The sequence below is a fragment of the Python bivittatus genome, unplaced genomic scaffold (assembly GCF_059951505.1).
Source record: "Python bivittatus isolate LINGU-HERP-01145 unplaced genomic scaffold, Pbiv_v1 ctg000700_np1212, whole genome shotgun sequence".
In the NCBI taxonomy this organism is placed as follows: Eukaryota; Metazoa; Chordata; class Lepidosauria; order Squamata; family Pythonidae; genus Python; species Python bivittatus.
The window spans coordinates 90,601,733-90,614,068 of record NW_028277098.1 but is presented as its reverse complement, the minus strand read 5'-3'; the positions used below and the strand labels follow the sequence as shown (position 1 = coordinate 90,614,068).

Here is a 12,336-nt window from a genome sequence, read left to right as displayed (position 1 = left end):
GAGTGAAGGTCTATAAGTGGAACTTACAACAAGCAGCCAGTTAGATTTTTAAAAGGAAAATTGTATAACACCTGAATCTTCCCTCTCTTTCTCTTTTAAAATGGTGAGGCCCAGCACTGAAAATGACCCATGTTAAGCAAATGATATGCAAATTCAGGATGACTATCAATATGACTGCACTGTCCAGAAGCATGTTAAAGCTGAATTTGAAGGAGACATTATTGGGTACAATTATTAGGAATTAGGAATTTGAAGGAGACATTATTGGGTACAACCCCACATTATATACAAAAATATGAAGTTATTCCAAGCTATCCATATTTATACCCTTGCTAAGAACTACTGTTCCCAGAACATCTCATGGTCCTCATGTGAAACCTATGGCCAGGAAGCCATAATACAGATGGACCATGGAACAGACTGGCTCCATCTGGCAAAGGGCTGTATACTCTTCCCATATTTATTGAACCTGCAAGCTGAATCCATATTGAGAAAAGCTGGATTGGAAGAAGATTAGCATGTTTTTAAAACTGAAAGAAGAAATGTCAATAACTTGCACTACGCCAATGGCACTACCCTGATAGCTGAAAATGCAAATGACCTGGAAGCTCTAATAATGAAACTCAAGGAACACAGTGAAAAAATAGGAGTAAGATAAATTTAAACAAGACCAAACTAATGACACAAGGCTGTATATTCTCCCCTTATTTCAATTATATGCCAAATATATATTAAGGGAAGCTAGATTGAAAGAATATGAGAATGGTTTTAAAACTGGAGGAAGAAACATCAATAACCTGCACTATGCTGATGACACTACTTTCATAGCTGGAAATGCAAATACTACTAATAAAAGTCATGGAGCATAGTGAAAAAAATCGGACCAAAATTAAATATAAAGAAGACCTAACTAATAACAACAGATATAACAACCAGCCTTAGAATTGATAATGAATTTATCAAAGTGGTAGATAGCTTCTGCCTTTAGGATCAACCATCAACAGTGAAGGAACAAGCAGTCGAAATACACCGCAGACTAGTATTTGGTAGAGCAGCCATGAAGGCCTTGGAAAAGATATTCAGATGCCATGATATGTCTATATGTACAAAGATCAGAACAGTACAAGTAATGGTATTCCCTGTGATACTCTATGGAAGTGAAAGGTGGACTTTGAAATCAATCCAGAGTTTTCAATCAAGGTACAAATGACCAGGCGCAAATTATCATACTTGGGACACAGTATACACAGATCTAGCTTTCTGGAGACGTCTATAATGCTGGGAAAAGTGGAAGGAAAGAGAAAAAGACAACAAGCAGCCACCAGGTGGATGGACTCAATTCTAGCAGTGATGGGTGAGCCACTGGAAGACCTGAAGGATCAGGTTGGGAACAGATGGTGCTGGAGAAAATCGATCTACATGGCTGCTAAGAATCAACACCAACTTGATGGCACATGATCAATCAAGAACCACTGTATTGCACTGTACACTAAGTATACATCAAAAGGATTTATTTACAATTTAAATACTTTTGTGCTTCCTCTTAGAAGTGTGATTTATTAAAAATATATGCCAAGATACTGAAGTTACGCAGAATTATGTGTTATCAGCATAAATCGATTCATCTTCACAGAATTCAGCTCAATTGACTTTCACAGAATTTCCTGCTAAGGATGTACTGACATGCACTAGTCATCAGCTAATATCTATGTAAGCTTTTTCATGTTCCTCTAACCAGCATTAATTAAACATGTATATATCTGAAGCACACACATTCAGAGCTGTTGCTTTTGGACCTACATTTCTGCAGATTCACTGTTTACTTAATTTATTGTAGCCTTGAGGTTTTTTTTTCTTGTTCCAGTGTGTCCATACTAGCTGTGGTCTATATACAAACTGGATTTAAAATTTGTATATCAGAATACACATGCACAGTGCAGGAGATGAGTTGAAAGTCAAAAGTAGGGAGGAGTTCCTGGTACAATCTATTCATCTGAAAGGAAGAAACACTGAATATTAAAACAACCTTTCCAGCCACCCACAAAAAGAGATTTGGGAAGAAAAAAAACCCTGCTTCCATTACTGGATCTTCATCAGCTCTAATAGAATTGTCCCATCTTAAAAGTAAAGGCTTTGGAGGAAAACCTGGTCTTTGCTTTGATGAATATACTGTAAAGCTGTATATGAAAAAGCATGGAAGAGGTATTGTGAAAAATTGTGGGGGGGGGGGGGGGGGGAAGATACAGGCAAAGAAGAGCAATGGCTTCTGTCAACAAGTAAATAGAACTCACTTATCTTCAGTATCTAAATTATATTTTCAATTTAAAGAAATGTAAGAGCCAAAAGACTTTGAGAAAAGAACTCTGTTAACAAAATAAAAAACCAATAGCTGCTGGATTATTTGCTATCGTCACCTGTTTTGTTTTTGCTAAGATCTGGTTTCTGTTTCATTCATGGCCAACATTTTGGAAAAACTTGAATGCCTGCTGTAGCTGAAAGACTTGAAATGAGTGTACTTCTGTGGACAGCCAATGAAAAGACATAATGGGGAAGATCAAATAACCCATTCTGGGTTCTGTGCTCACCTTTCCAGCTTACTTTTGCAATATCCCCTCTTTCCCTTGCCTCTGCAGCAAGTATTCTTCAAATTTATACAGTAACTTTATTGCAGTTATCAACCAGCACAAGATAAATTTAACATTGTCAGATGCAACAGGAAACCACTGCAAGAGAACTTTCAAGTGCCGTACGCTTATTTCCTCTGATTGTTAACGGATACAGAAGTGGTATATTCTTTGGGGTAAGTGTTTTTTAGAGAGATTTTCTAATAGAACTAGCTATGTTTGCTTTCTATATTTTGGAGTAAGCATTCTGCTTTATTTATTTTATCACAGAATAATAGAATTGGGAGGGAGGATAGAGGTCATTTAGTTCAGTCCCCTGCTCATACAGGGTCCACTAGAAGACCTTGTATTTATTTTATATAACTAAAACATATTTTTCTGGCCCCAGATGAGGAATATGATAGCAACAGTGCAGTCATAGCACAGGCAGTAGAGATGCCCTAAGTCATTTGCCTAGAATAATCAAAACCCTGGGGGAAACTTGGATGTATATGGTACTTAAGAAACATATTTTTTCCCATGAGAACTTGATTCAACACACTTCCATATATTTCAGTTACACAATTTGTTCCGCTTGTGGATTTTGCTTGATAACATTACAAGGGTGCTATTCAAATGGAGAAGGATACAGAGGCTGGGTGACTGTACAGACCTGCAGAACAGACATGATGGGAAATAGGGTAAGTGCCGTACATTTGCTATTGGGAGTTTAAGGTGGCTTTCAGTAAAGACTGCCAATAGTTACCTATACTTTGTACATCCTTTTGTTTACTACCTTCAGAATCCTAGGCAGCATATCTTAAACAGCAGCTGCTGGGGTGCAACAGTAGAAGAGACACCCTTCTGTCTGTGCTTGAGAGCTTTGCAAATGTATCCAGCTGGTCATTTTGCAGAGAGTGCAGGACTAGTCAACTGGCCTGAACCAGTAGGGCTCAAAATGCCAAGTTCAGGCTTGAGCTGTAAAGATATGGTATGTCAAAATGTGATAGGAAGCATTCAGTTTTTGTCATTCACTTAAATATCTCGAACAATTTTACATACTCTTTGGTATTGTCATTTCCTCAAGCTCCATACATACTGATAACATTAATGCAGCATTTTACCCAGCTGGGAAGGCAAAAATAGATAAATCTCTCAACAAGACACTGTCGTTCAACAGTAACCTTAGAGCACCTAGTCCTGATGCCATTAAACCAGAACAGGCCAGGTCTTTGTTCTTGAATGTACATACACACTTAAGCAGCTTATCAGGTAGGAACCAGCTAGCAAAATACTGGATAATATCTAATCTCCTTTAAAGAAAATGGTGACACAATAGCTTGCAACAAGAAAACTAACTGAAAAACAGCTGGGCTACTTCAGTTAAAGGTTAGAAAATTGATGAGTGTTAGGCAGGTTTCTCCAAATCTCTTTAAACTGCTTCACATGAATTATATTGCTTCTCTCTTCTCATCCTGCAAATCTACAATTTTCAACTCTGGTTTTTCAGATTCTCTTATTATTTTAAAAAGAATGTAAATCAAAAATGTTATATCTGAAATATGCACCATTTTAAAAATATTTTATATACACACAAAGACATCGCTCCAAATTGCATCATCAAGCCTATTAAGGCTTCTTCAAAGGAACCTAAATAAATTCCTAACTGAAGCCATGGCCTTTTTTCCCTCTCTCACTTTCCCTAATGCATTGAAATTTTAACAGACAGACATACAGCTTCATATGTGGAACAGCAAGGAAGTCAGAGCCTGCCTTACCCATACTGTAGAAACATTTATTTGATTGAGTGACTACATGCCATCAAGTTGTTATTGACTCTCAGCAATCACACAGATTTTCTCTATGACGATCTGTCCCTAATCTGGTCTTTCAGGTCTTCCAATGGTGCACACTTATTGCCATTGTAACCGCGTCCATCCACCTTTCTGCTTTTCGTCACCTTCTTCTCTTTCCTATCTTTCCCAGCATTAAGGCTTTCTCCAGAGAGCTAGGTCTTCGCATAATGTGTCTGAAGTAGGATAATTTGAGCCTGGTCATTTGTGCCTTGAGTGAGAACTCTGGGTTGATTTGTTCAGTGATCCATTTGTTTGTTTTCTTGACTGTCCATGGAGTCTTCTCCAACCCCAAAGTTCAAAAGCATCAATACTCTTCCTATCCTACTACTTCAGAGTCCAACTTCCACTTCCATAGAGTGTCACAGGGAACACCATGGCTTGCATGCTTCTGATCTTTGTAGATTTAGATTTTAGATTTTTTTATCCTGCCTTTCTTATTTTTATAAATAATTCATACCCATGGAAATATACCTACAATTCTTAAATATTATGCTGTTACAACTGACAGTGCAAATAATCAAAATCCCAACAAAAGGATTTGCTTAAAAAATTTGGGAATCCAGCAAGAGCACATTAACAAAATCATACTTCAGAAACTCTATTCAGGTATGTTAATTTATTTTTTCTACAGTGGAAGAAAATTCAGAGCAACTTTTATGAGTCAGTTTTTCTTTTTTATATTTTAAAGGTAGAACTAGAGTTTTATGGTGGGTGTTTTTTTTGGAATAAATAAACCTAAAATAGGCTGTAATAATGCCATACAAATCAAGCTCAGTCTCTTATTACTCTGCAAGCAGGTAATGAAACAAACAGAGTGAGTTTAGACAGAGTTGCCCAATGGCTCATTTGTGCTTTGTATAATGCGGGGATAGGCAAACTTACTTTTCTGTTGTCCTGTTTTGAAATATACTGGGTTTTGCAATCTCACACTGGGTGAAACCTGCTAAAAACGAACAGGGCCATGGCAGAAAGGGGACAGAAACATGGTGAAAAACAGGTGGAACCGATGATCAGTTGTGGTAGTTCTCTGCCAAGCCACTAGGAATATTATTCACGCTCATTGCTAGCATATGCCAGTCATAGCATTCTATATTAAGCAGAATATAATTACTATTAAAGTTTGTAAGAGTATCATTACTTATTACCCCGATTAACCAGTACTTAGCAGTGTATAATTACTGTTAGTATCATGACTACCACTCATAATTATCATTGCCAATCAGTGCTGTTGTTGCTGTTATAAAAATAATACAATTGTTAATACTTTTATATTGAAAAATGAAGCATTGTTTAACGCTACTGCTAATCATTTTTCAAAGCAAAATAGTTTTCATTTTGGCTGAAGTTAAATCAGCAACTTTGAAAAGCATTCTCTATGTGCTTCCTTATCAACAATGGTTCGCTGTGTTTGCAAGCTGATATTTCCATAGAGAGCGTCCCTGACTGGATGCTTGCCTGTCGTTTGCTACAGTAAGAAGCGAACGGGGAAGATAGGAGTGATTTGCTGTGTCCAGGAGCTCCATGTAGAAATCACCAGAGTCTGTTCCATGGTAAGTCTGTTTGGGCAGGTGCAGGATTGGGAACCTGGCTTTTGGGAACCTGGCTTTTTTCCAGGTTTAAAAAGGGGTCTTGTCTTTGCCATCAAAGAAAAGTCCAAGAAAAGCAATTTTGGAACTTAAATGCTACCTAATGTGACAGCAGGACGCAGCAGCAATCCAAGAACATCATTTGTTGGGCACTGAAACCCAGAAGTTGCCCCCCAGAACAGCTACAACTTGTAAATAATTGTACACATAGTTTTGGGCTGCACAAGTGTCTTAGGAACTGTGTGCAACCCACATGTCGTCAGCTTCCGATTTTCTGCAAAACAAAACAGCATTAGTCAAGGGTAGAGTAACCTCCTTATTTAGGGATATAAGGATTCCTGTACTTCTTGGAGAATACTAGCATTTCCCAAATGGCACTTTCTACATGAATTGGCTACAAAACCCCATCATCCTTAGCAAGCACCAATTAATAAAGGCTACTAACATTCTTAATCCTTTGTATGTATAATTTAATCAATATTTATATGTATAGTTTAATCAATATATCTTTTCAAAACTTAATGAGAGTCTTACCACAGATAACTAGTTTATGGTGCACGTTAAGTTAAAAAATGAAGGTTGCTTTGTGTACGTGGAGCTTTGGCTAATCCAGGACCTCAAGGTAGGTTAGATGAAAAGGAAAGTAAAATAAGGAGGGGAATTGGAATCACTCTAATATTGTATCATATAGTTTCTATCCAAAAGAATATCTCATGTAGATTTAAAACTATCAGGATCTTTGCCATTTAACTACTCTCAAAAAAACATGGGAAAATGAATGAGGAAGAGAAGGGGAAAAACAAAATCAAAAAAGCAAGCTAGTAAGGAAGGTTGAGTTATTCATACTTGGAGTCATCTTCATTTAATTTTGCCTTCAAAAATTATATGGAAGGGATGCTGTCTTAAAAAAGGTATAAAGAAATTAGGAAATTGTGAGCAATCCTTTGTGGTGAACTTAAAAATTGCACAATTCTTTGCAACTTCTTATTTGCCCCTAAAAAAAGGATCTCCTAACTAATTTTTCTTGACTATTTTTTCTCCAGTGGACTGATAAAAACTACCTGTACATATTGTCTATCTTGAACTGTAATTACAGGTAGTCCTCGGTTAACAGCAGCAATTGGGACCAGAATTGTAAAATGCGACATCACATGACCGTGCCACTTGGCAACAGCAAATCTGGGAGTCTCAATTGCCACTGTTATGTGAGCACCTCACGTAACCATGACCTCTGACTTCCTGCCAGCTTCCCCATTGACTTTGCTTGTAAGCTGGCAGTGAATGTTGGAAATCACAAACGTGTGTCCATGGCTCACTGCAACACTGCAATCGCAAGCCAGGTGCTGAGAGAACAGATTGCGATCACGGGACTGTGGTGATGCTGCAACGGCCGGAACTCTGAGAACCGGTTATAACTGCCACTTGTTCAGTGCCATTGTAAGTTGGAATGGTTGCTGAACAACTGGTTGTTAACTGAGAACTACCTGTAATGAGAAATGAACTTTCTGTATTTATCCTGAAGTATCAGCATGTCCCCACCCAAAGGTTCATGCTATGTGGTAGTAGCAGTTTTGTGTCCATTAGCAGCCATGCAACAATGAAAGTTTCTAGCTTTCAGAAGCCTAAAGCATAGAGTTGACCAGTTTGGCTTCACACAGGATGCGGCAGCGTCTGTCATCTCAGTTCTGGGACTGAGGTCTCAGAAGCTTAATATCCTGGGCAGCCAGGACATGGAACCCAGATGACCTCACACAAGATCAACCATTCTGTAAATAGTACAAGCAGACTGAACCCTGTCTTCAGATGAGATGAAAAATATATGCACAATTTCTATTATTATGGTTGGTTGCACAATCAGCCAGATGTTTAGCATTTTTTTTCACCTATCGAGTCCTTCCCAAGGACCTGGGATAGGCAGATGTTGTTTGATGTTGTTAAAGGTATCATTGCAGGATAGAAGCTGTTCCAAGTAAAGCTGCCTTTTGCAATTGACGGATGGTGATTTTGTCAATGCCGATGGTGTTCAGGTGGTGCTCCAGATGTTTTGGGATTGCACCCAAGGCGCCTATTACTAGTGGTATTATTTTTGCTTTCTTTTGCCACAGTTGTTCTACTTCTATTTGCAGATCTTTGTATTTTGTGATTTTCTCCAGTTCTTTCTCTTCTATTCTGCTGTCTCCAGGTATTGCAATGTCCACTATCCAGACTTTTTTGTCTTTCTTATCAACAACTGTTAAGTCTTGCGTGTTGTGTGGCAGGCGCTTGTCTGTTTGAATTCTAAAGTCCCAGAGCACTTTAGCTTCCTCATTTTGTATTACTTTGTTTTGTGTGGTCCCACCAGTTCTTGCTTGCAAGCAAACTGTATTTCTTGCAGATATTTTTATTTCTTCCAGATTATTGCAAGATGCATTTCTTGCAGATGATAATGATGATGATTTACAGTATTAAGCAAAATCTTAAGCCTTAATGTGAAGGCTTCTTCTTCTCCTCTTTCTTCTTGCCATAATATGCATAGCAACAGAAAAAGGCAGACCTAGCTGATTCCCCCCCCGCCCCCCCTGCACAAAGTGGAATTTAAGGACAGGGAATAAAGCGAAAACATCATTTCAGAATAAGCTCACCCATTAGGTTCACTATTCTTTCTTTTTTTCTTTCATATTAACACACGGCTCAGTTAAACACCTACCAGGAAATGGAGTTTATCAACTTGTGACTCCACAACTTAAGTTTGTTTCTTTAAAAAAGATGGGGAAAGTTACTTCATAGGTTGATATCTTATGCATTCTATCCTTATTCGTTTGCCTGAAACCTGTAATTCGCAGCGTTCCTATCTTGCATGGCCAATGGCTTAGTGGTCTGGGGATGTTGTGAGGCATTGTTTGTGTTGTTTGACGGCCACCATTCTGAGAATGCACCCTGTTTGGATGACAGATTTGTGACAAACACAAAAATTTCTAGTGGATGGTGTTTTCTCCAATGTAAGTTTGTGTGCCATCTGCTGAGACAGATTACCTCCCATTTAGCCTAGTGCTTGTCACTATTGAGAACCAGGATGTTGTGATAAAAATAGTTCTGCAGCATTTTAAAAAAATCAACCACCATTTCAGGACCATTCTAAAAATTTTTTTCAGGAATATTGAAAGTCCAAATCTTGGCGGGCGGATGCTGCCCTTTTTAAAAAGAAGCACCAATTGCCAGAAACTGCTTGTTTATTTATTTATTTATTATTTATGAGACTTATTTATGACACTTAAATGGCTGCCCTTCTCACCACAGTGATTCTGGGCAGCAAACAAAAGTTTTAAAAAAGCCACAATATAAAACTTTTAAAACATGCAATTCTAATTATATAATTCCAAAAAGAAATGGCAGCTGAGAAAAGAAACAATATAATATCAAACCACCCAGCTTCACTAACTTCATGACCCCGATGTCTGGGCAGACAACCATATTTTCTGTTTTTTCAGAAGGCCAGTAGAGTTGGGACTGATCAGATCTCAGGTGGTAAGATGTTCCAGAGGGTAGGCCCTATAATAGAAAAGGTATTCTTTCTGGTTCCCGCAAGATAGCATTCTTTAAGTGACAGGACCTGAAGCATGCCCCTCTTGCTGGATCTAATAGGATGGGTATAGGATTGGATGAGACCACTGGAGAGAGGCAGTCCGTTAAGTATCCTGGGCCCATGCCATGAGGAGCTTTATAGGTGATAACCAGCACCTTTAATTGCACCTGGAAGTCTACTAGGAGCCAGTGCACCTTGCAAAATAAAGATGTAACATGGGCAAATCAGGAAATGCTCATAATTGTCCATGCCATTGCATTCTGAACCAACTGCAACTTCCAGATGTTAAACTCCTCCTGGCCATGGCTGCTACATGCTTATGAGTCATGAGTCCAAGAGATCTCCAAATTTCAAACTGGCTTTATCTGGGGTAGTGCAACCCCATCCAGAACTAAAGATGGAACATCACCAAACTTGGCTATAAAATTTATCGCCACTCAGTCTTGCTAGAGTTGTACTGGAGCCTGTTCCTCCCTATCTAGACTCCCACAACCTCCAGACACTGGGACAAAGTCTCCATGGTATTGCTTGGTTGGCCCAAGATGGAAACGAACAACTGAGTATCATCTGCAATACCTCATCCCATGCCATTGAATAATCTCACCAGGGGCTTCATATAGAGCTTAGGTAGGAGCAGGAAGAGTGCTGAGCCCTGTGGCACTCCACAGGGCAGGGGCTATGGGCTGGATCTCTCCTCTCCTATCAATACCGACTGGAGCTATCCTGGAGGATGAAGGAGAAACTGGGCCAACCACACCTAACTTCCAAAGCCGGTTCAGAAGGATACCATGATCAATGGTATCAAAAGATCAAGAAGAGCAAGGATGGATGAAGTACTCCTGCCAGAGATCATCTTCAAGTGCAATCAATGCCATTTTTGTCCCATGCCTGGACCTGAAATCTGACTGAAAGGAGTCCAGATAATTACCTTCTTCCAGGGCTCTCTGCAGCTGCAGTGCAATCACCTTCCCTAACAAGGCAAGTTTGGAGACAGAATGAAAATTGTCCAGAGCAGTGTGGTCCAGTTTCTTAAGAGGAGGCAGACCACCCCTCTCCTTAAGTGTTGGCAGAACTACCCCTTTCTCAAGGATGCATTTAGCAGCACTAGAACTCACACACACACCATCTTAGCCAACCAGGAAGGGCATGGATCTAACACATAGGTCGCCAAGCTCCCTTGAAAAGGAGGAACAGTAAGAGTTATCCTCTAAACAGCTACCAGGAGTAAACACAGCCATTTGAAGGAAGGTTCAGCTAATGGTCCCGACAGCTGAATTGGGGTTTCTCATTTTTCTGGGTAATATAAATATAATATGCATATAAAGTATGCACATAAAAAGCTATTTTTATATAATGGCATTAGGAAGTCTACATCCATTGCTTTTGATCATGGCTTTGAAAAGCAAGCAAAATAAATTCCACAGTTGTAAAATTCTTCACACAGACAATTACATTTCTCCTCCCATTTTAACCCCTCATTCTCAGAATTCATTCTTATACCTTCAAAGCATTGGATTAAATAAAAAGAAATGTTAAAACCAAAATTATTGAGATGAAGAAGGACAAAACCAGTTTTTTCTAATTTTTCATTTCTAGTTTGGTCAGAAAGAAATCATTATGTTATTCTCTTATACCTATCCTTTAGTAGCTAAAAAGTTAAAATGGAAAAGAAAGAAAAGTACAAGTTTTTTTTTCACAATGTCTCCTATTCACTGCTAATAGCCTAAAGGCTGAAATAAGCCTATTTATAATCAACAGCACAGTAGTATCTACACATCTTGTTTACAAAAGCTGGTTCACTGCCTTAAAAGGTCATCAGAATGGCAGAGAAAAAAATCAGGAAAAAAATCATTTTTTAATTATACTATTTGATTTGTTATTGCTGCTGGATGCCAAAACAAGGGATATAAGTGGTTAAGGAAATTCACCACAAAATACTAACATTTCGTGTTAACTATTAACTCCTTTCATGTGACTGAAACCACATAAGAAATGGACAAGCTTAAAGACTGAACTTGCCTGAAGGGCAATGGATCCTAAGAATATTTCCCCCCATTTCTTAAGTTTGGCTCCAAAATATCTGTCCTTCCAATAGTGGGTGAGTTTATGATTTCTGAACTTTAAGAATGTTCTGTTTTAAAATTAGAACCAGCTGTAACATTACTAGAAATTTTTGGTACAATCATTTATATTGGGACTAAGCCCCACTGAACTCAGGAACTACTGCTGATGATTGTGTTCAATACTGGCTTGTATTCAGATTCAATTAATCCCTACTTAATTATAGCTCAAAACATTTTGCTGAATATAAGTGTTTTAAAACTGTTGCTGATTAGAAAAACTACCTTTTAAATTAAATAGGAGGGACATGTTTAACCAAATTGTAAGGATTTTAACCATGAAATAGACATATCTACATCCTTGGGAAGAACCGTTGATCTGCAAATTCCTCTGTTTTTGAGTTCTTCTAAATAACGAACTCCTTTGTGTTAAGTTGACAGATCAAACTCTTTGAATACAAGTTACAATAATTTATTTTGGTTGTGATTAAAAGGGTTTGGCCCCCCTCCCCCAACAATTAAATGGTTAACCTTTCTAAAGCTCTTGGTGTCTAATTTCACTTTTAATTGTCATGACAGAAGAGAAAGAGCAGAGAGAGAAAGAGGTTTTAAATGACAAGCAGAAGTATACAACACCAGTGGTCATCACTTCTGTTGAAGAACTCAGCA

At 38.4% G+C, this 12,336-nt stretch overlaps 2 protein-coding genes across 4 annotated transcripts in view; one reads left to right on the top strand and one right to left on the bottom strand.

The window, feature by feature from the left end:
* The window catches only part of RTF2 (replication termination factor 2), a 55,738-nt gene that overhangs the window by 7,375 nt on the left and 36,027 nt on the right, over positions 1-12,336 (bottom strand). The window lies entirely within an intron of this gene.
* Positions 1-12,336, top strand: part of LOC103057634 (putative beta-1,3-galactosyl-O-glycosyl-glycoprotein beta-1,6-N-acetylglucosaminyltransferase 7) — a 31,564-nt gene that overhangs the window by 9,363 nt on the left and 9,865 nt on the right. The window contains exons 1-3 of one of the 3 annotated variants that reach the window (XM_007421824.3): positions 2,257-2,800; positions 3,181-3,304; positions 5,931-6,009. The exons of 1 other annotated variant lie outside the window; for it this stretch is intronic. The gene's annotated coding sequence lies outside the window, so the exon portion shown is untranslated. Of the gene's footprint in view, positions 1-2,256; positions 2,801-3,180; positions 3,305-5,930; positions 6,010-11,596; positions 11,706-12,336 lie in introns of those variants that run through there. One more of the 3 variants, XM_025174478.2, reaches the window with a different exon arrangement.